At 36.3% G+C, this 25278-nt stretch overlaps 1 protein-coding gene and 1 pseudogene across 1 annotated transcript in view; both read right to left on the bottom strand.

Moving 5' to 3' along the window:
- Positions 1-25278, bottom strand: part of LOC145277587 (organic cation transporter protein-like) — an 829203-nt gene that overhangs the window by 250586 nt on the left and 553339 nt on the right. The window lies entirely within an intron of this gene.
- On the bottom strand, positions 20816-20942 carry LOC145278443 (U2 spliceosomal RNA; annotated as a pseudogene).

Here is a 25278-nt window from a genome sequence, read left to right as displayed (position 1 = left end):
TTTCAATATTGATTGTACGCTCTTTTGTGTTTTTACATTTTGCATAAAATAATATTAAGCACACAATACCAAGCCCACTATTTCAGCATCTAATAAACTGCCTACCAAGACCAATGTTTTCAAGTGACAATGGAGAGTATTCATGTTGTTTCACATTTTTATGTTTTTAAATATTTTGCTGCTTAATATCAAATTCAGACCCCTATTTCCTCCGTGCGATTAAGGTCCTATTTGCCTTGAGGGCGGGCTAAGCCCTCTTTCCCCCCCCCCAAAGTTGAGAGCCAGGGAAACTTCTCCTCTCAGAAGCGGGAGGGGAGGCCAGGGAGCCTTCCCTCTTTCAACTAAGAGACGGATATCCTTTTGTATGGTTGATCTCCTCCCCCCCGTCTCTGTCGGTTCCGCTTACTCCCTTCGGAAAGAGATCAAGCTTACACAAAACAAAAAAAAATATGTGGAGAGGAAAGCCTTTCTGGGAGGAGAAGTTCATCATGATCACGGATCGACATTCTTTATTGATGCCCCAGGTGGAACTGGCAAAACTTTCCTGTTAAATCTGCTCCTTGCAAAAGTTCGTCTCACAAACAATATTGCCCTTGCAGTGGCATCCAGTGGAATTGCAGCAACACTTTTGGATGGTGGTAGAACTGCTCACTCTATGTTTTCTCTCCCATTGGACCTTACTAGACAGGAAAAACCATTGTGTAATATTAAAAAAGATTCAGCAAAGGCTAAACTACTGCAAAACTGTAAATTAATAATCTGGGATGAAGCAACAATGAGTCACAAAAAAGCTATGGAAGCAGTAGATTCTACACTACAGGACCTAAAAGATAACACACAAATAATGGGTGGAGTGACTTTGGTTTTTGCTGGTGATTTCAGACAAACCCTTCCAATTGTTCCTCGAGGAACCAGAGCTGATCAAATGAATGCATGTCTCAAAAACTCCTATTTATGGCATCATATTAAAACAATGAGTTTAACACTAAACATGCGAGTACATTTACATGCTGATGATGCTGTTGGTGACTTTGCCATTAAACTTTTGCAAGTGGGTAATGGACTTCTGGACAAGGACTCCTATAACCAGATTCAGTTGCCTTTTACAACAATTCAAACAGAAGAGGAATTTATAATGAGAGTTTTTCCAGATCTTCATAATTTGCATACGGATATCAATTGGCTAAGTAGCCGTGCAATTTTAGCAGCAAAGAATGAATCTGTAAATGAAATAAATAGCAGGTTGTTGAATAGATTACCTGGAGAAATCATATTATACAATTCAGTTGATACAATCTGTTCACAGGACGAAGTAACAAATTATCCGACTGAGTTTCTTAATAGTCTTGAACCACCAGGAACGCCTCCACATAGTCTGTTTCTAAAACTTGGAGCACCAATAATGTTACTTCGCAATCTTGATCCACCAAAACTCTGCAATGGCACAAGGCTCACCATAAAGAATATGATGCCTCATGTACTGGAAGCAACAATTATGTCAGGTAAGTATGCAGGAGTACACTGCTTCATTCCCAGAATCCCAATGAGACCACAAGAATTGCCATTTGAGTTTGAAAGGCTGCAATTTCCTGTCAAGCTAAGTTTTGCAATGACAATAAACAAATCACAAGGACAGTCACTAAAAGTTGTTGGGCTCAACCTGTCAAAACCAGTATTTTCTCATGGACAGCTATATGTTGGCCTATCAAGAGTTGGACACCCTGATGGACTCTTCATTCTGGCACCAGATAAAAAAACCAAAAATATTGTATATTCTGAAGCATTAAGATGAAGCATAAATATATAAACATGATTACGAAACTTTTCCCTGAAGCAAAAAATATATAAACAACATGATTACGAAACTTTTGCCTGAAGGAAAAATATATAAAGATGATTACGAAACTTTGCCCAGAAGGAAAAGAATGCGAAATGTGCCATGGAAAAACCCTTTGCGTTACATACATGTGCGAGGGAGTCTTAAAGCTAACTGTACAAAGCAAGGTATACCACCATCCTCCTTCAGATTGGATTGGACAAAAATGAATCGAACCCACAAACTAAAGTTTAAAAATCTGGTACAGTATCCATCATGCCATGGCAATGAATACATTGGACAAGATTAATTTAATGTTAAAAACTCAAGAAATATCTGAAAGTATGTCAAACTTACAAAAAAGAACTACCACCTAAAGTGGAGTAGAGGTAAGGCTCCCCCACATAACCAAAAAAGAAAGCCCCCCCCCCCCGCCCTACAGGAGACAGGAGCTCCCCTACCATTCTGGGGCAGGGAAGGAGCAAGGAAAACTCTTAAACATAAATTGTCAACGAAGGGTATACACCCTTGGGAGCTAGAAGAGTCTTTTTATACGCATCAACACACAGCGAAACTTAAAAAGATAAAGAGATCAATAGCTATAGCCAGCTGGTCTCATAAACACAGGTGTACACTACACCGAAATTCACTTCAGGTCTGCATTTCCTCCATGCGAATAAGGTCCTGATTCCCCCCCAAGTGCAGGAAAGTTGCCCAACTCCCCTCTGGGTACACTTAAAAAGAAAACTACCCCCTCCCTAAGGCAGGAGAGAGAAGGCTCCCTGCCCCATCTCCTTCGTTGGTCGGATGACTGTCACCTCCCTAGAGCGAGGGATAAAAAAAAAAAGCAAATCACCCCTTCAGTCCTTCCCTAATCTGAGTAGCACGGCTCCCTCCTTCAGGGAGGGAAGGTCAACAGGTGGAGGAAAAATAGTCAACGCAGGGCATACCGCCTGACAAGCTAAAATCGTATTTTTATATACGGCAGACAGTAAGACTATTTGCCTTGGGGGCGGGCTAAGCACTCCCTCACCCCCAAAGTGGGAGCCGGGGAAACTTCTCCTCTCAGAAGCGGGAGAGGAGGCCAGGGAACCTTCTTTTTCCCCTAAAAGAGGGATATCCTTTTGTATGGTTGGTCTCCCCCCCGCCCCCTGTTGGTACCGCTTACTCCCTCCGGAAAGAGATCAACCTTACACAAAAACAAAAAAAAAAAATATGGGTAGAGGGAAGCCTTCCAGAGCCCCCTTCTGGGAGAAGTTCCCCGGCTCCCACCTTTTGGGGAGTGCGCAGCCTGCACTCCAGTCAACCAAATAAATAAAAAATTTACCCATCCCACCTTTGTGGGGAGAGTGCTCAGTCCACCTTCTGAGCCACCATAAAACAAAAGGTTCCTTCCACCAGAAGGGAAGGGAAGTAGAAAGAAAAAATATTTAAAAATACATGGTCAACACATGGTATAGCCCCTGGGGATCTAAAATCACCTTCTTATATACACCGACACACACAGACAGTCTGATTGATTCTTTGTTCCACAGATTATAAGAATAAACTTTTCCCAGAAGGAAAAGTATATAAACAACAGGATTACAAAACGTTTCCCAGAAGGAAAACAATGCGAAATGCGCCACGGAAAAACCCTTTGTGTTACATACATGTGCGAGGGAGTCTTAAAATTAACTTTACAACGCAGGGTATACCACTCACCTCCTTCAGATTGCATTTCACTTCAGGCCTGCATTTCCTCCGTGCGAATAAGGTCCTGACTCCCCCCCCCCAGTTGGTTGCCCATCTCCCCTCCGGGCAAACTTAAAAAAAAAAAATACTCCCTCCCTAAGGCAGGAGAGGGTAGACTTCCTGCCCCATCCCCTTAGTTGGTTGGATGATCAGTCACCTCCCTATACCGAGGGGTAAAAAATAAAAGCAAATCACCCCTTCAGCCCTTCCCTAATCTGCGTAGCAGGGAGGGAAGGTCAACAGGTGGAAGAAAAATAGTCAACGCAGAGCATACCGCCTGACAAGCTAAAATCGCCTTTTTATATACGACAGACAATCAGACTCTGATTGCCTGGACGGCGGGCTGAGCAATGAATGTGGAAGCCGGGGAACTTCTCTCAGAAGGAGGATGGGAGGCCCAGGGAGCCTTTGCTCTCCTCCTAAGAGAGGGATATCCTCTTACTCCCTTGGGAAAGAGATCAACCTTACACAAAACAAAAAATATGGGAAGAGAAGCCTTCCCGGGCCCCCTCCCCCTTCGGGGAGGAGAAGTTCCCCGGCTCCAACCTTTTCTTTGGGGGGGGGGCTAAGCCTGTCCTCCAGGCAACCAAATGAAAAAGAAATTTACCCATCCCACCTTTGTAGGAAGTGTGCTCAGCCCACCTTCTGAGCCACTGTGAAAGTTTCCTTCCACCAAAAGGGAAGGGAACGAGGAAGGAAAAGTCTCTGAGAATCTTCATGCAATTTCTTTGACAAAGAAACTGTTTTCACTTGATTCCACACAAAATTTTTATTGCTTTTTCATCTATTGTCTTATATTAGGATTTCTTTATGCATGTTATTTTATTTAAGAGTACTAAATAGCTTTTCAGTTTCTTGAGACTCTTTCACCTGTCTGGATTCTGCAGCAACGTTGTGGAGTGATATGTAAAACATAAATTGGTACTATATAACAATAGGTATGTAGAATTCTAACTCGCCAGTGTTGATCGTTTCAATTATTTACAAATTCACCAGGTCCTAGATATGACCATAAACTGTATCCAAACGTGGGGCTTTGTGAAGTGTGAAGCCACCATTTAATTGCTATTGCTACCAGGTCCACTCTGATCTGGAGTAGTAGTACCTGTTAGGGTCCCAATTATGAGTTAAATAGAAACCAACATTAAATAAACAAATATATTCTAGGAAAAAAAAATGTCACTAGATTGGGCATGAAATAACCTGATATAGTGTTGATATGTCATAAAACAAAATGAACCAACAAATTCACCAATCGACACAATATCAACAAATGTATCTTTCTTTTCCTTATTCTGTGCTTATTTCTTGGTACTAAGCTTATCATTAACTAACCCTGACATTTCTTTTACTTTGTTTTGTGTATATATTTTATTTTGTGTAGAATAACCAAAAAGACATTTAGCTACCACATTTGCAGCGAAATGTTAGCATACATAAAATCACTGGTGACAACCCATGATGTTTTTTCTTATGAACACGAAATAACCAACACGCTTTCCATTGGTTTTTCATGATAACAATTTAATATTGATAAATTATAATAAACATGTCCATTACTTTTCTTTTTTTATCAATAAATATACTTGGTTGATAATTAGAGAACACAATGTTTATTGTAATAAAACTTGTGATCTATAACATCCAATTCTAAAAATTAAACTTTCCTTTCTCAATTGAAACAAACAACATACCCCACACTATGTTCCTAAAAATGAGGATTTTACTATTGCGTTTACATAATTTTTTAGCTATGTTTCTCTTACTTTCAGCATGAGATCATTTTCTACACGTGTTTCATGCATACCACACAAACATTTTACCTCTGACATTTTTAATTTTTTTCCAATTTTCTTTCACCATGAACATTATCATTAGTACAGTTTTCATTTAAAATGAAGCTGTACATGGTTACTATTACTTGGAAAGCAGATCTAAAAAAAAAAAAAAATAACTGTTTTCACTTTGAAAATTTACGATTTATAGATCTCGGATTTGGCCCTTCTTCACCTTTTATCTTACATTTGTAAATATTGTATATATAAACTTTTTTCTTATTTCTCCAATGTTATTTCATTCATGCAATTTCATAATCCACCAACATTGTATAAGATTCAATTCCATTTGACACTTGAAAACAACTTTTTATATAGTAAACAGCATTTATTTCTTTTCAGACATATTCTTATTTTATTTTATTTCCAGTACTATGTTTTATTTCATTTTGTGGACACTCATTTACCTCTCTGGGATGCTGCAGGGAACATGTAGAGTGATATATCAAACAAGAAGTGGTACTTTATGACAATAGGTATCTAGGATTTACACATACCAGTGTTGATAGTTTGAAATATTTACAGACTAACATTTTACACAATATAAACACATGTACCTTTTTTTTTTCTTTTCCTTTGCTTATTTCTCGAACCTAAACTTATCATTAACTAACCCGTAACTTTGTTTACTTTGTTTTGCGTATATATTTTATATTGGGTAGAATTAACAAAACTTAATTTCGCTACCATCATTATTTTTTAGTGACATGCACTGTTAACATCAATAAAATCACTGGTGACAATACTTGATACCTGTTTCGTATAAGCACCAAATAACTATCACTATTTCGATTTGCTTTTTCATGATAATATGTTCATCTTGATACATTATAATAAACATTTCCATTCACTGGTCGTTTGCTTAGCTTAGCTTTACATCATTTTTTCACAATGTTTCTCTACTTGCTTTCAGCATGAGAGCAGATCATATTCTAAACGTTTCATGCATATCACACAAACTTATAATATTTGATCAACATTTGACTAACAATTTTTTGCCAATTTCCTTCAACATTCTCATTACAATTAGTACAGTTTACATTTTGTCGTTAAAATGAAGCTGTACATGTTTCCTATTACTTGGAAACCAGATTTGTAAAAATCCCATTTTTTTTTTCACTCTGAGAATTTTCATTATATTTCTTTGACCAACGATTTGTTTTCAATGGACTTGATAAGTGCTAATATAGAGAGAAGAGAAACAGGGTGAGAGAGAGGCAGAAGAGAAAGTTGTTCTATCCTCTTTCCCAAATTTGACTACTGTGCGCGTTTGAACTCTCATCCTCGAGTTGCCTATTAGCCTTGATAAGTGCTAATATAGATAGAAATACCTATTCTGATACCTAATAAAAGAAAGGACACTCTTTGGGGCGGATTTTGATGATAACAAGTCACTAATTAGAAATTATAATAAACATTCAAATAATTTAAGAATTTTAACAAAAATAAAATTACATGGTAATCACCCAATTTCTGCCACAAAATTTTGATTGGCAAAACTCATAAACAGAAAATATATATTTTCTAATTTCATCTTTTTTTTTTTTTTTTTTTTTTTTTACATAATCTGGTTTGATGTTTTCCTAAATATTCAAATCACTATATTTTGCTGCTTAATATCAAATACAGCAAATGAGTTATTTTTTATGCATCAAACAATTACATTTTCTCATTCATCCAAACTAATCACTGAACATCAATTTCATAGTTTCTTCGCTAAAATATTACTGTGCTTGATGTCATCAAGTGGAGCAGATCATTTTTTTTTTCATTTGTTCACACATTTTTCCAATTTATATATATTTTGTCTAAGATTCTTAGCCTATGTCATTGCATACCAAGCTGTTTATTAAAAGTTAAGGTTCACTGTAAACACATATGTTACACCAAAATAAAAACGCTTCAGATAATGTCTTGATATTCAATTCAGTTTCTCACATGACATCTTATGAAGTTAGTAGAAATGTTACAGACTTTTGAATCTCAAACATTTTCAATACTGAGCACTGATATTTTCTTTTTTGGAATATAAGCACATTCATGATTTTTTTTTTTACAAACGTCAACAAATTTCACATTGTGTAGCAATGTACTGAAACAATTATAAAAATATTTGTTTTTATTTTGGATGATGCAGGGCATCCGGAGAGAGATGTTTCTAACAAAATGAAAGTATAATTTTTAGCAATAGGTATCTAGGAAAAGGCCACTACATATGTTATAAATTCCAAATTTCCACAACCTGGCAAATACTGGTACACGCTAGCAAATTTAGATTTGCAATTACAGAATATGATTCTAATTTTTTCCTTTGCTCTTTATTCTAACACTACACTAAGTTTACTGTTTTATTTCGCTACAGTTGATATTGTGTAGAACAATAAGAAAATCATAGTGAACAATGCATTCAACAAAATTTCATACACATTTCTAGATACCTATATCTAATAAGTTCAAAAGAAAGGACACACTTAGGGAGGTATTTTGGTGGTCAAGTCACTAAATAGAGATTAGCTGGTTTCCCGGCATAGCCCAGGATGTAATAAAGATTGACTGAAATACATGTTCTAGCTGGTTTCTAGGCGTTGCCAGGGATGTAATATAGACACATTATGTTGTATATTACCTGTTCTCTTCTCCCTAAGGTAAAACAATTTCATATACATGCTGTAAATTACCTACGCTAGGGATAAAACATGAACAATACCAGTCCTAGGGTAGATAAAACAAATAATACATAGAGATGAAAGATTCCTCTCCCCTAAGAATAAAACATATATTCAATATCTGCTTTTGTTTTTTCATTGTTTATACGGTCCCGAGCAACGCCGGGTAGCCCTGCTAGTACTTGATAAGACTAACCATGCGGAAAGAGAGATCAGAGCACTTTTGAGACGAAGGAAGTCGTCCATTTCGAGAAAGGTGAAAACCTCTAGTCTGCGGCATATGGGTGGCTGGAAAATAGCTGATGTGAATTATAGGAATACCCTACACCCAAAAAGTAAATGCCACAAAGATCAGAAAGGTTCTGATCTTATAAAAATAAATAAATAATTGTGAAATCGGCCGTGAAGGGCTGACTAAAAGAGATTTTTTTTTTGTGTTTTTTAGCCTGATCTTTCTAGCCGTGTGGTTGTGTAGATGTAAAAATAAAGAAAAAAATGTACTAAAGTTAAAAATGCATACATTTTTTTTGTGAAATATGGAAGGGAGGGATGTTACATGATAAGGGCTGTCCCCTGTTCATGTAAGTATAAAAATAGAGAGATTAGTTAAAATGGAAATAAGAGAAAGCAGAAATCGAACCCTGGACATAAGTTTTAAAGAACAATAGGTTTAAATGGAATGTCCAGTAAATTGTTAATTCGGATGAAATAAATAATAAATAAACTATTCAATTGTTAAAAGAATGTGGATAATAAAATATGAGTTAAATAAATTAGATATGTAGGTTAAATTCCTTTGTGGAAACAAACAAGGAAAATAGGTTATTGGGAAATCAATGTCGAAAACGTGCAAAGTCGCGCATGTTGAGACACGTGAATTTTGCTCACGTGGCCGGGATGCATGGAGTTCTCAATATAGCAGGTGGGAGTTAGTTGGTGGAGAGAGTCGGAGAGAGTCGGAGAGAGTCAGGGACAGTCAGTGAGAAAACTCAGAGACAGGCGGACGTCTGAAGCGAGACGTTACTTAAGAAACTAAAATGTGAAACTTTGAGTTCTTAATGAGGAAGTCACGACCGGTCGTCAGAAAATAAATTCACCATATGTTTTGGATAAAGCTCATCTTTGTGTTGTGATTTCTACAAAAAGGTAAATTGTATCGTTATTATATGTCTGTGTTATAAAATGTCATTACAACAACATCTCTCTCTCTCTCTCTAAGATACAACATCATATGTAATAAGACAAGAACTCTCACTAAGACTCATATCATTACTAATAAGAACTCACGTAACATACGCGCACAAGTGGTATAGTCTAATAATAATAATAATAACTATATAACAACTCAATAATAATAATAACTATATAACAAATGTATCTGTTCCAACTCATGTTTCCTGTGAACGTTAGGCCGAGGAGTTTAAAGGAAGTACTTTCAGGTAATGTGGTTTTGGCCATTGCTAAAAGTTTTTTGCAATTATTGAAGGAAACAAGCTTAGTCTTGGCAGCATTGACTGTGACCTTCCATTTTTGTCCACATTCCACTACAGATTGGAGGTCATCCTCTAGTGTTTCTGCCATTTCCTTAGATATGTGTTCATTTGTTTTCCCCTCATGCCTGTTATAGAGCGTGGTGTCGTCAGCAAATATACCCAACTCAGAGACAATTTTATGAGGGAGGTCATTTATGAATATTAGGAATGATAAGGGTTCAATGATAGATCCCTTGTTTTGTAACTGGTAATATTGGGGGGGGGGTCTATTTATTGTTTAACTCAGCAGATAAATTACCCAGATTCTTATGTACACAAATATTCTTTTAAAGTTAGAACAAGAATCAAAACAGCCTTAGAAGCCCGAGTTTGGGAATTAAAAGACGGATAAATATTATATAGAGAGAAGACAATTATATTCCCCAGCCTCGATTAAGTGCTCCCTTGGCAATGCGGAATAGAATTATATCATAACTAGCCTGGGTGCCTGGCTTTGCCCAGGTTGTTGGAGGTGTGTGTTGAGCAAAAACAAAAAAATATTAGGCAGGCAGGCTCAGACTCGTACTGCAAAGGAGGAAAAGAATGTGAAAAAAAATGTGACATGTTTGCTGTTGCATTCATCGCCAAACCAGAAGTGACGTAGGTTTAAATTAAGGCAAGACAATTGAAAAGAGGCATGACTTTCGAAAATATCGACAAAAAAGCGATACCTTCCCTGTAGAAAAATGACCAGTTGAGTGTAAAGAAATTAATGTTTTTGGCCAAATTTTCGATTGTCGTCTGCCGAACTTCAAAATGATACCAATATCGTGAAAATCCGTCGCCTCTGTCGAAAGTTTTAGACATACATACATGCATACATACATACACACATACATACATACATACATACATACATACAATTAAATTAAAAGTTGTATATGCTATAGTAGACTTAACATCTACATACGTTCTGTTAATTTATAATATATGAACAACTTTTATAGTAAAATTCAAAATTTTAATTTAAAATAAAATCTAAAACTTGAATAATGAATGATTTCTTATAATCTATCTATCTATACTCCTATAAATTCGTTTGTGTGTATTGATATTCATACTACCTCCCCCCTTTTATTTATTTAAAAAGAAAATACAATTTTCTTATATATGAGTTGTGGCATTGCATTCACTAGCAAAAGATCTAGCTAATTTGCATATTCTTTTAAACATTCATCTTAATTAATTCCCTATTAGTTGTTTCGGTTTTCTAATGGGATAATCATCTTTAGTTAACTATTACGTGTAATTATATTCATGCAGATATTCTACATGATTTATACTTGCATAATATTTGTGTAGAAAATTTATAGTAAACACAAAACTGTTTCCATATATATTTATGTATATGTATATATTTTTGTTTAACAAATTTTGCCTACCAAACTCCTCCTAGAATTTTTGGTCTACAGACATGAAACTTCATATATAAAGTATTTGAATCCACGCAAAACTTTATATTTGGGTTTTAGCCCGGAAAAATCGGTGCAAAAGTGTGAAAATTAAAATAATGAAATTTTCCAGGTGAAGGTCGAACGCCGGCATTACGAATGCATAACGTAGTAGCTATTGGTTCATATTTTAATTTTTAGCCTTGCAGTAAACATGTTTTCGTAGCCCAGTCATTGACAGCAGAGGCAAAATAAATCGTGAGCTGAACGTTTTGGTTTCGATTCTCGGTGGTGGTGCATGAGTCTTTTTTTTAAATACATTTTAAATCATTACTATATATTGCATCCAATCTATCTATCTATCTACCTATATATCTATAAAAGTGAAAATGTCTGTCTTTCTTTTCTCTATGGGAGTTAAGGAAGACTATTATACAGAAAGGCATTACTTTACATATTCACACTTTTTAATATATGCATATGCACATAACCTTATGAACAGTACATAGTGCCCGAGCAAAGCCGGGCGGAACTGCTAGTATATATATAAAAGTGAACGTGTCTGTGTATCTGTGTGTCTGTGTGTGTACATTTCCCTACGCAATAACCTTGTCAATTTTAAGTCTACAGACTCGAAATTTGATATACCGGGTACTGAGATTTGGGAAAATCTTTGTGATCGGATTTTGGCCAGAAATTTGGCGATTAAGGGGTCCAAGTTCAACGATTTGACCTTTGAGAACTCTACCAAACTCATCCGACAATTTTGGGTCTAAACACGTGACATTTTGGATATAGGATCCTTGGACATGGATCTAACTTAATAACTTGATTTGAGACCAAAGCAATAAATTTTAAGGGGTCATAGTAGGGGCCAAAGTTTAAAAAAAATTGACCTCTGCGGTCTCTTCCAAATTACTCAGACAATTTCTGGTCTAAATATTTGAAATTTTACATAAGGGGTATTCAGAGACAGAGCAAGCTTTTTTATCAGTTTGGGTCGAAAATTTTTAGTTACCAATATATAAATGTATGTATGTATGTCTGTTCGCATGTCTGCCTTAAACTTTCAATAGAGGCGACGGATTTTACCAAGATCAGTATCGTTCTAAAGTTCGACCTTTCATACGACAAATATCGAAAAATTGGCTAAAAACATTAATATCTTCCCCTTCAACTAGGCACCTTTCTACAGGGGGTGGGTCACTTTTTTCGCTGATATTTTTTAAAGTTATCCTCTCCTTTAGATTGTCTAGCCTAAAAAATGTCGCTTGTTTGGCGGTGGTCGTAACAGCATAAACGATAGGTTTTTACCCTGTTCTTTTCCTCCTTCGCTATAGCTATATATATATATATATATATATATATATATATATATATATATATATATATATATATATATATTGCCATTGTGCAGAACACTCTCATTCATTTAATTTAGATCAAGCGAAAATTATTAAATACGTGATAGATAGAGCTAAAAGAAGACTTTTAGAATCAGCACTAATATTGAATACTAATACTATTACACAAAGAAAAGGCTTCTACCATTTAACCCCTAGCATAGGGAAAATAATAATCAAAGAACAAAATATCAAAACAGATTTCCTTAAATATTTCAACAAAATGAATATGTTTACAGAAGAAAATAAAAATGTACATATTTATTTTAACGCATTTTTAAAAGTGTATATATAGACATCGAACAACCCAACCTTCCCATACGCCCACATATGTTTGTTCTTCCCGACATGGGTAGGATTCAAAAACTGTCCTCCTTTTCGTACGATCTATGACTTTTTCTTTTCTTACATTTTTACTTCAATTATCCTGAAGATGTTCTCTAAAATAAAGACGAAACGTTGATTATTTTAATAATTTCATTCGGTTTTTCTATTTTTCTCAAAACATATATATATATATATATATATATATATATATATATATATATATATATATATGTATGTATAAAAGTGAACATGTCTGTGTGTCTGTGTACACTTTCCTACGCGATAACTCTGTCAATTTTTAATCTACAGACCCGAAATTTGATATACAGGGTACTGAGTTTTGGGAACATCTATATGATCGATTTTCTGCCAGAAATTTGGCTGTTAAAGGGTCAAAGTTCCACGATTTGACCTTTGAGAACTCTACCAAAGTCCTCCGACAATTTGGGGTCTAATCACTTGAGATTTTAGATATACGTTACTTGGACATGGATCTAATTTACTAACTTAGTTTCAGCCCCAAACAATAAATGTTAAGGGGGCATAATAGGGGTCAAAATTAAAAAAAAATGTCCGCTTTTTCTTTACACAGATGCAGCGGGCAGCACAACTCATAGCTTCACTATATCTCACTTTCTATCACAAATTGTTACGTTTCCAACCCGTTTCCCTGACCAGGAAGAACAACACGCATCACTTCTAGATCTGTTTTTGACCACAGTTCCCGATGACTGCATAACCAAGGCCCACAGCCCACTCGGGAACGCTGATCATGCAGTGATAATGGTTGAAATCGCCCTAAACTCTAGAGCCAAAACTGAAGAGCCAGTGCTCAAAACAACGAGATATTATAAAAAGGCTGACTGGGAAGCCATCAGGGAACTAATTAGAGATGCCCCATGGAGAAATATTTTTTCTCTCCCTGCTGAACAATGTGCAAACGAGACCATTGACTGGTTCAAAACTGCAATCGAAGTGCATGTTCCCATGCGGAAATTTTATAGTAAGCCCCACTCTCCCCCAATGGTTTACGTCGACTTGTGCAACTGCCATTGCTCAAAAGCAGCATGCAAACCGTAGGTTCAACCGACAAGTCCAGTTCAAACAGACTGAAGTATATAGAAGCTAGAAATAACATTAAGAAAGAAATAGCGACAGCTAAGAGAGAATTTACAGAAACCACTAAAAAGCGCATCTAAGCACAAAAACTAGGAACTCGAGACTTCTGGAAAATCTACAACAGTGTAGTAAATAATGGGCAATCAACAATTTCCCCACTAACCAACAATCACGAGTTTGTCTCCTCAGCAACCGACAAGGCTAACATGCTTGCCAGTCGGTTTGCCTCAAACTCCACACTGGACCCTTCCAACCACCTCCTACCTGACTTTCCTATGCAGACAGATGCCACGCTAGACGATCCGAAAATCACCCCTGCTCAGGTGCATGCTATCATAAAAAATCTTGACACTTCAAAAGCATGTGGACCCGATCTTATCCCAGCTGTGCTATTAAAAAAGTGCTCAGCCAAAGTAGCTCCAGTTCTCTCCAAACTCTACAACAAATGCCTTAATGAAGCTTGCTTTCCGGGCTGTTGGAAAACTGCTTCTGTTGTACCAGTATTCAAGAATTCTGGCGAAAGAACTGACCCATCAAATTATCGCCCCATTAGCCTTCTCCCACTTTTTGTCAAAATATTTGAGACCTTAATTAACCGTGCTCTAGTCCATCATCTTACAGATGCTAAACTTCTAACTGACAAACAATATGGATTTAGACAAGCCCATTCCACAGCAGACATCCTAACTGTGATCTCTGAACGTATATACCATTCACTGGACAAAGCGGGGGAGGGCAGAGCGGTAGCTCTAGATATATCAAAGGCTTTTGACAGGGTATGGCATGAGGGTCTCCTCAGGAAAATTAGATCATACGGTATCACTGGTGGAATACTTAACATAATTAAATCCTTTCATTCAATAATTACAAGAAACCCTCTCTACCACCTATAGCAATGACCAACGACTCTTTATCTGAGAGTACATCTTTCAAACTCCTTGGCCTAACGTTCACAGGAAATATGAGTTGGAACAATTACATTGAAGGCATTGCCAGGGCCGCTGCAAGAAAGGTGGGCTCTCTCTACCACGCTAGAAAACTACTAACACCCGAAAGTATCCTGTACCTCTATAAGGCCACCATTCGCCCATGTATGGAGTATTGCTGTCACATCTGGGCTGGTGCATCTGCTACTAGTCTCTCGCTCCTAGATAAGGTTCAAAAGAGAGTCGCAAACCTGATAGGCCCTGAACTGGCATCTAAGCTTCAGCCTCTGTCCCATCGACGAAATGTTGCATCCCTCTGCCTTTTCTACAAGTATTTTAGTGGTGAATGCTCTGACGAACTTCAATCACTTGTGCCCCCACGACGTGAGCACCCTCGACAAACCCGACAGGCTGCTAAATCCCACCCTCACACTGTAGAGATCCCTAGATGTAAAAGATCTTTCTACTCCAATAGTTTCTTCCCCAGAACCGCTAGACTCTGGAATTCCATTCCAGGTCCCTGCTTCCCCAACAGTACTGACGTGCAGAAGTTCAAGTGTAACGTGAACCGACATCTTGCTGCCCAAATCCCTACATAGTTCCCTAGTAGTTGTTGCCCCTGATAGTAGCCCCCTACACCAAAGTTGCAATTTGCCTTGTTTGGGGTGAAAAAAACAAAAAAAAAAACAAAAAAAACAAATAACACTCGGGCAACGCCTTCTGAAATGCTAGTATATATATATATATATATATATATATATATATATATATATATATATATACTAGCAGGGGTGCCCGGCGTTGCTCGGGTGTTTGGAGGTGTATGCTGTGCAAAAAAAGCAAAAAAACAAAAAAAATGGTTAATTTTTTAAAACTTTGACCCCTATTATGACCCCTTAAAATTTATAGTTTCGGGCTCAAATCACTTTATTAAGTTAGATCCAGGTTCAAGGAACCTATATCTAAAATTTCAAGTGTCTAGACCCAAAATTGTCGGAGGAGTTTGGTAGAGTTCTTAAAGGTCAAATCGTTGAAATTTGACCCCTTAACAGCCAAATTTCTGGCTGACACCCGTCACATCGATTTTCCCAAATCTCAGTACCCGGTATTTCAAATTTCGAGTCTATAGACTAAAAATTGACAGAGTTATTGCGTAGGGAAATGTACACAGACAGACAGACACACAGACAGACAGACAGACAGCCAGACAGACACGTTCAATTATATATATATATATATATATATATATATATATGTGTAATTAGTTAAAAAAAAATCCAGCAGGGTGCTCAATTATAAGGAAAATCCTAAAATAAGAGCGTATTTATATTTTGTTCACAGTAAGTTCTTAGACGGGACAAATCTTTGGTACCGTCGGTTTCAACCCGATAATTAGGACCGTTTAAGATACCCATATCAAGCTCTCTTGAGCCAATACTCATATATATATATATATATATATATATATATATATATATATATATATATATATATATATGCGCTTAATTCGTACTGTTTTAAAAATAATTAAGAATAAATAAAAATATTATTTATCTACGTCCAAGTAAAATATGAGCGATTTTCTACTCAACCATATTCATCGTTTAAAAAAATCAAAAAGATATCTACATTAGTTTATAAACGATAAAAATAAACAGTAAAATTTTCTAGGACTTTAGAACGTAACGGTTTACGCGCCGAACTGTAATACACGTGGTTCAAAGTTTGTTTCCTAGATTACTATTTGAAGAATAAATAAAAATATTATACACTAGCAGTTCCGCCCGGCTTTGTTTGGACCCTATGTACTGTTCTGTTCATTACTTTACGTGCCTATGTATATATTAAAAAGTGTGAATATGTAACGCCTTTCTAGATAATAGTCTGACTTAACTACCATAGTGAAAGTTGGTAGAGACTGCATACGTTAATTTTTTTAACTTTGCCCCCAATTTTACCACCTTAGCATTTATTGTTTTGGGCTCAAATCAAGTTATTAAGTTAGATTTATGTCAAAGTAATGTATATAAAAAAATTCAAATGTTTAGACCCAGAATTGGCGGAGGAGTTTGATAGAATTCTCCAAGGTCAAATCGTTGAACTTTGACCCCTACACAGCCAAATTTCTGGCCGAAAACCGATTAAAATTTTTTTCCCAAATCTCCATACCCCTTATGCCAAATTTCGAGTGTAGACCGAAAATTGACAGAGTTATTGTGTAGGAAAATGTACACAGACACACAGACAGACACTGTCACTTTCATAGATATATAGATAGATATATATTTACTTCTATGAATTTGGGATGATTGATATCTATATTAAAAACCATTTTTTAAAATTTATTTCAAAAGAAAATACAACTTTATTATATATGGGTCGTGGAATAACATTCATCTGCAAAAGATCTAGTTAATTTGCATATTTTTTGAATATTCTTTAGTTTTGTGTAATTATATTCATGCAGGTATTCTACATAGTTTATGCTTGCGTAATATTTGCATAAAAAGGTTATCATAAACACACTTTCTATATATATATTTATGTATGCGTATACATATTTGTTTAAAAAATTTGCCTGCCAAACTCCTTTGTCAGTTTTTGTCTACAGACATGAAACTTAATATATAGGGTATTCGAACCCATGAGAAACTTTATATTTGGATTTTAGCTGGAGAAAATCGGTGCAAAAGTATGGAAATTAAAAAAAATGGAATTTTGCCAGATGAAGGTCGAACGACGGTATTGCGAATATGCCTGCTAGTATATATATATATATATATATATATATATATATATATATATATTAGTGATGGGACGATTGCAATATTTCTCCCGATTCCAATACAATTACTGATTCCGACTCTTCATAAATCTCTAAATATTTAACTATAAAATGTTTATTTTGTCCCGATTGTGGTAAAAGCACATTTTCAAAGTGCATATATTTTCTAAAATATTAAAGCACACTGGTAGGGGTGATCTATATATTTTAGTTTTACTAAAAGTTTAAACTCAATAAATTTTTATCATTTTATTACTACTACTACTACTACTACTACTACTATCAACAGTGGAAGATTTTGTTTAACAAAATTAAATACAACATAATTAAAGAAATCATTTTTGGCATCAGAAAATAGTCAGAAATGATTCTGGTTCTGATACCGATTTCGATACCCGCAAAAGTTTCGATTTCCGATTAATAGTCCCAACACTAACATATATATATACACACACATATATATATATATATATATATATATATATATATATATATATATATATATATATACATATATATATAACATGATTATTCACTGACACGTCTTTCGCCGTCTACAACTCATTAGAGTTGCTGAATCTAGTGAGATTCGAAATCGGGCCCCATGATCAGAACCCTTAACCTCTACCATGCGGCTACCTTGCACGACTACTGGTTACATCGCGTTTTTTTATGTAGATGTTTTTATTTGTTTCTGTTAGCGATACCTTTTGAATGAATTTAATTATTTATACGAAAGTGCATTTTTACCCCCGCCTCTCTCTCTCTCTCTCTCTCTCTCTCTCTCTTTATATATATATATATATATATATATATATATATATATATATATATATATATATATATATATATATGGGTAGGATTCAAAAACTGTCCCTTTTTTCGTACGATCTATGACTTTTTCTTTTCTTGCATTTTTACTTCAATTATCCTGAAGATGTCCTCTGAAATAAGGACGAAACGTTGATTATTTTAATTATTTCATTCGGTTTTTCTATTTTTCTCAAAGCATAACGTCAACCACCGCTGGTATTTTTACATTCCTTATACATATATATATATATGTGTGTGTGTGTGTGTGTGTGTGTGTGTGTGTGTATGTATGTGTGTGTGTGTATGCGTGTGCGCGCGCGCTCGGACGTGTGTGCGCGCGTGAGTGTGTGTCCCTTTCTACCTAAATTTTCGGATGGCTTAAAACTCCATTCATTCTTTCGGGCTTCTTTTTATCGGCCTAGGAAGACTAAACTTTTAAAAATGTCATCAGTAAAATATGTATATACATATGGAACCAAAGCCTATGAATAAAAAGCCCGTATACTTAAAATGAAAGAATGTTTATCGTAAATATTGAAACGTTCATTTTTCATTTTTTAAAGATAATCATCAGTCTAAACGTCCTGATAAATCGATTGCTATTGCTTTTATATTTAAATTAAGAAGAAAAAGAACGGGGGGAAAAACGTGACGTCTTTACTGTTACGATTATCGCCAAACCGGAAGTGACGTAGGTTTAAATTAAGGCTAGACAATCGAAAAGAGAGGATGAATTTCGATAATATCCGTGAAAAAAGCGACCCCTCCTTGTAGAAAAGTGCCAAGTTGAGGGTGAAGAAATAAATGTTTTTAGCCAATTGTTTGGTATTTATCGTCTGAAGGGTTGAACTTCAAAACGATACTGATCTTGTGAAAATTCTGTCGCCTCTGTCGAAAGTTTAAGGCAGACATGCAAACATATATACATACATTTATATATTCGTAGATCAAATTTTGGACCCAAACCGATTAAAAAGCTTGCCTTTTATGTATGGTTTCAAATGTTTAGACCAGAAAGTGTCTTAGTAATTTGGTAGAGATCGCAGAGGTCAAATTTTTTTAAACTTTGACCCATATTATAACCCATTAACACCATAGCATTTTGGGCTCAAATCAAGTTAGTAATTTAGATTCATGTTCAAGGAACCTATATCCAAAATTTCAATTGTTTAGATCCAAAATTATCAGAGGAGTTTAGTATAGTTCTCAAAGGTCAAACTTTGACCCCTTAATAACCAAATTTCTGGTCTAAAACGGATTACACAGATATTCCCAAATCTCATTACCCTGTATATTAAATTTTGTGTCTGTAGACTGAAAATTGACAGAGTTATTATGTAGGGCAGACACTTTCACTTTTATAGATATATAGAGAATGTTTGTCTACCAATCAATTGATTGCTTTTATTACCAAATAATCGAAATAAAAACGGAAAGCAATTAATGTAACTAACAATTTGAATAAGCAAAGAACAACTGATACTGTAATTTATCTATGGAAGACGATTATCGATACAATGGAAATTAAATAAGATACAATTTACGTTAGATAAATTTGATAACGTTTCAATCTTCCATCTATAGATGGAGTAAATTGTTTTATTTTGTCTTCTTCACAATTTAATTAGTCAATACAAAGCAAATATTCGGATCAATTAACAATAAACGGATTTGGGAGGTAAAAAATATCCGATATAAACTAGTTTGAAACAGATTGTAAGCTTAGATACAAGATAATTTGATTAAAAAATGAATGAATCTAAAATTAGCAGCATAAATCAGATTGTGCGTGTATTGAAATAGAAGTTTAAGTTACAGGAAAATCTGAACACATACCTAGCTCTACCAGATCAGGCTATACGAAGATACTGGGCTCTTGACCTAAATGCACCAATTGTTCTCTTTCCTTTTTCAAAACTCAATCAAAACATTTTTTCTCCAAATCAACCAAACCTAACACCATGAAAAATACTTGAAGAACTTGAAGCATACACAACTTTTACAAAAGTGACCAGAATCGGCATTAAATAATCTATAAAGGTTTGATTTGTGGTAAAACAAAACAAAAACAAACATCATAAACAAATATTTGAAGATATAAAAGAACTTGAAGCATCTGAACTTTTTCTAAAATTATTGGATTTGGCATTAAATCACCCAAAAAGGTTTCATATGCCCTAAAGAACAAGCCCGATAGCCATTAGTCGCGTGCTCTCGTGTAATGAATGAATGCGTGAATGTAGGATTGATATGAAATTCTTAAAGATAAACTAAAATAACCGAAAAATGGGCTGAAATGACTTAAATAAATAAAAAGTAAATGACTTAGAATGACTTTAATGAACTTAAGGATGAATTGAATGACCTTAAGAATGAGTTGAATACTTAAAAAATAACTGGAATCCTTCAAAAACAAATTGAATGATCTGGAGAATGACTTCAATGGCTTTGAGACTGACTGGTTGTAAAGTGGGTGAGCATTTTACATTAAATTAATACAGAAAAGTGGTCCCCCACTTTATATCACAATAAGTACAGCATGTAGTAAGAACAGATACTACACTTTGATCCTGGCCAAAAGGCCAAGAAAAAGATATTCATTTGCTCCCCCACCGAGAAAATTAGGCACAAGGCCGATTTTTAATGTGAGGAGTGAATGGGAAATCGGGGCCAGCTCCCAGAGGAGTAGGGGAGCTGGATAGTAACAAACTAAGACATTTTTCTGTCGGTAACTTTTGAAGTCTACTAATCTAAAAACACTAACATGTTTTACTTTTTTTTTCCTCCTTATTCCAGGTTTGACTTTAATCGTGGATATTTGTCTTGTTTTCTTTTTATTTATCTTTTTCCTAAATCTTTTTTGTCAAATATACTATTATTAACCAATACTTTTTCTTATATTTAAAACGAGAGAAAAAAGTCTCGCATGAAATTGAACATTTCCCAAATTATATTTGCATATTATCTGAACTCAAAAGCATGTGGCTTTTTTTTTTCTTAAGTATGCATTACTTCTGGCTAATCTAAAGTTAATACGTATCCCTAAAGGTATTACTTCTTAACCAGATTTTTAAACTAGTTAAAAATAACCAGACTTTCCAATCTTATAAAAGTTCCATTATAGCAGATCTATTATTATTTGGTGGAACTGGAACGGTCGAACATTCTAGCTCGAGGTAGATAAAGGCAAAAAGTATCCATGCATAAACATGGGAGGGGAGACTATCTTCAAGTACTATCCTAAGCTGGGAATGGGGCAACGGACTTATATTAAGTAGATATTAATAAGTCCTCACCTTTTTTTTTCTTTTTTTTAAATGGAGAGTAGATAATGCATGTGGATGTGTTATCAGCAGCTCCAGTAACTCTCACTTCTTCTTTTTTGTCATTCAGTCCTCATTTCCAATGAGTGATTTTTCTGACAAAGGGTGAAGAAAAAGCTGCTTTCCAGGTTAATAGTACTTCGTTAACAGTAACCTGAGATGTCAGAAAATTTCTGTTTCTATGTCTATCCTTGTGGTCATGTCACTAGTAAGGATGCTGGAGGTAAACGTTTCATCTGGGCTGACATTACCCGCCTGATAGTCAGGGACCCGAACCTTGGATTAACCAATAAGGAGGCTGTCCTATCAGCAGGTGAAAAGTACCGGGGCTGCTGTATTACCATTTGGTGAATGGATTCTGGACCATAGAGTAGTTTCTGGTAGGGCCTCTCGATGCCATACTAGTGGGTAATTGTTACGGCTTTACCTTATCATGTGCTACAAAAAAAAAAGAATCTTGTCTTTTTCTCTCTTACTTTCCCTCTCTGTCCTGCTCCAACCAAGTCTATCGACCTGCTCCACAAATCCCAAAACCTCAACATGACAAATCTCAAAAAAAAAAAAAAAAACACGAATAAACCTAGTACCCCGTCCTCCAACGTAGACCCCTACTACCAGGTCTCCTTCTCCAACATCAGGGGTCTACGTTCCAACCTTCCGGAGGTTGAAACGAAATTACAGGAGACAAAGCCGGGCATATTCTTTCTAAGTAAAACTGGCATAGGGCCAACCACCTCCCTAGACGAATTCATAAATAAAGGATACTCTAACTTAACATCTAAATCTGACCCCCAAGACCGCCATGGGCATGGAATATGTGCCTACATCAAAGATGGCTTTCCATGTGGTAGGGATATCTCCAGAGAAGACCTTAATTTACCTTATGTGTTTACAGGTTGCACTAGCTTACATCACTCCATTTATATTTGCCCTCTATCGCTCCCACAACAGTGGGGTTACTATCTTTAAGAGCATATCTGGAAAAATTGACCACATCCTGTCTGCTCATCCTTCGGCTAACATTCACATATGCGGTGACTTCAATGTTCATAATGTGGAATGGCTGACCCACTCAAATAAGATGGATGACGAGGGGAGGTTCTGTCATGATTTTGCCACTGCCTATGACCTCACTCAGATTGTTCATGAACCCACCCGTGTGCCCGATACTACCGGTCAGTATGCAAGCCTTCTAGACCTTTTCCTCACAACTTCCCCTGAACTATGTTCATGTTCCGTTCTATCTCCTCTGGGATCCTCCGATCACTCTGTTGTAGCAGTTAAGATAAAAATGAAATGTAATAAGTCTTCAGACGTACCTCTCCACTGTACTGTATATCGATTCTCTATGGCTGACTGGAATAGCTTCAGTACATTCATATCTGATCTATCTCTGCATTCCATGTTTAAAAAAGATGTGTCCTCTATAGTATCAGACCTGACTGAATGGTTAATTGTAGGCATAGACCGATTCATACCATCTAAAAATTCCAACAAAAACCTAACAGCCAGCCATGGTTCTCCTCAGAATGTGTTGCTGCCATTGTGCACAGAAATCACTTTTTCATAGCTACCAACGTAATAGATGTACTGAGACTAAAGCTGCTTTCAGGACTGCCAGCAACCACTGTAAAAGAGTAATAAAAAATGCAAGAGAGCTATATGCTCAGTCCGTAAAATCCTAAGTAGCTGAGCAGCGGCTTGGTTCCCGCCAGTTTTGGCAAATAGCAAACAGGATCCTGAAGAGAAGTGTGCGTTCTATCCCAACCATCATCAATGGACCTGGGGTCATCTCGTTAGCATCAGACAAGGCCAGACTATTCGCCAAGAACTTTGCAGTTAATTCTACCTTATGCGACAAAGGCCATCAATTCCCCGTATTTCCTCCTATAACAGACAACACGTTATGCAACATACAAATATCTGTGCGTGAGGTCGTCAAGCTAATCAAGAACCTTGATTCCAGTAAAGCAACTGCCCTTGACGGCATTCCAGTTATAGTGCTGAAAAAGCTCCAACCAGAACTTGTCCCCATACTTACGAAACTGTTTAAGCGTTGCCTTAAGGAGAAATGCTTTCCAACATCCTGGAAAACCTCATCAGTATATGCCCCGTATTAAAGAATTCAGGTGAAAAGTCATCTCCCTCTCAGTACAGACCGATAAGTCTTCTGTGTGTCATGAGTAAGTTGTTGGAATACATATTAAATAAAGAAGTAGTCAACATCCTCAACAGAAACAACCTTCTTAGTGACATGCAATATGGTTTCCGCTCCGCAATATCAACAGAAGATGTGCTAACGGTTATATCTCATAGGATTAGTGAATCTCTTGACAAAGCCTTCGTTTCTAGGGCAATTGCTCTTGACATATCAAAGGCCTTCGATAAGGTATGGCATAAGGGCCTACTTCACAAGATTTACAGCTACACTATAACTGGAAATGTTTTCTCAATCATTAAATCATTTCTCTCCGATAGGCTCATAAGAGTAGTGGTTGATGGGCAGAAATCAGAGGCCCACAGTATTAATGCTGGAGTCCCTCAGGGGTCCATACTGGGCCCAACTCTCTTCTTGATCTACATCAATGATCTCCTAAAACACATACTTAAATCATTCGTTGACATATATGCTGATGATACGACCATCTATGGCAACACATCAAAGGCGATAAATGACAAAGTTCTCTCTAATTCTCTCTACTCTGATCTTGAGCATGTGGTACAGTGGGGGAAGATGGCTGGTCACTTTAAATGCATCTAAAACCAAGCTTCTATCTTTACATCATCAACGCTGGCATCAATTGAAATGGATGACTCTCGTTTTGGGGAGGCTCCATGTTTTGACAAGCTTCTGATTACTCCTGATCCGAAATGGAAAACGTACATCAGGTCTGTTGCCAAGGACGCTGGGAAAATGGTTGGATCCTTCTACCGCTACAGAAGATATTTCACTACTGATTCAATTCTCTATCTGTATAAAAACCAAGTACGTCCAAGGATGGAGTACTGTTGTCACATCTGGCAGGAGCTGCTAAAAACAGCCTATCCTGCCTTGACAAAGTACAAAATAGACTTTGTGGTTTAGTGGGGGATACCCTTTTCTCTTCCCTGCAACCTCTCTTCCACAGAAGAGACATTGCGAGCCTGTCTTTGTTTTATCCTTATTTCCATGGCAGGTGCTCGTCTGAGCTCCAATCTCTGGTCCCCCCTCGCCAATCTTTCACGAGAAACACCTGACAGCTGAAACTACAGTCAATAATTTTCCCCACTCTTTATCTGTGTCTAAATCCTAATGTAGATTCCATGAGCAGAGCTTCTTTCTCAGAAGTGCACGACTGTGGAACTCTCTTCCGTTTGCCTGTTTCCCACCTGACTACAACTTGGATGTCTTCAAGTCCAACATAAACAAATTCCTTACAAACCGCCCTCTTAAGTAAGACACTATCAAATCTCCAATACTAATGATTACTACAATACTATCTCATTGATTACTGTACACACAATAACCCTTACCCTTGAGTGGCCTCCGGGCCTTGATAAGTGGTGACCTCAATGTAAAAAAAAAAAAAAAATTGGTTTTTACAGAGGGTTGCCCCTACATTGGCCAG

The sequence above is a fragment of the Euprymna scolopes genome, chromosome 6 (assembly GCF_053919585.1).
Source record: "Euprymna scolopes isolate OS-2025 chromosome 6, ASM5391958v1, whole genome shotgun sequence".
NCBI lineage: Eukaryota > Metazoa > Mollusca > Cephalopoda > Sepiida > Sepiolidae > Euprymna > Euprymna scolopes.
Note: the sequence above shows the minus strand (reverse complement) of the source record. Positions and strands in the feature narration are given on the sequence as shown.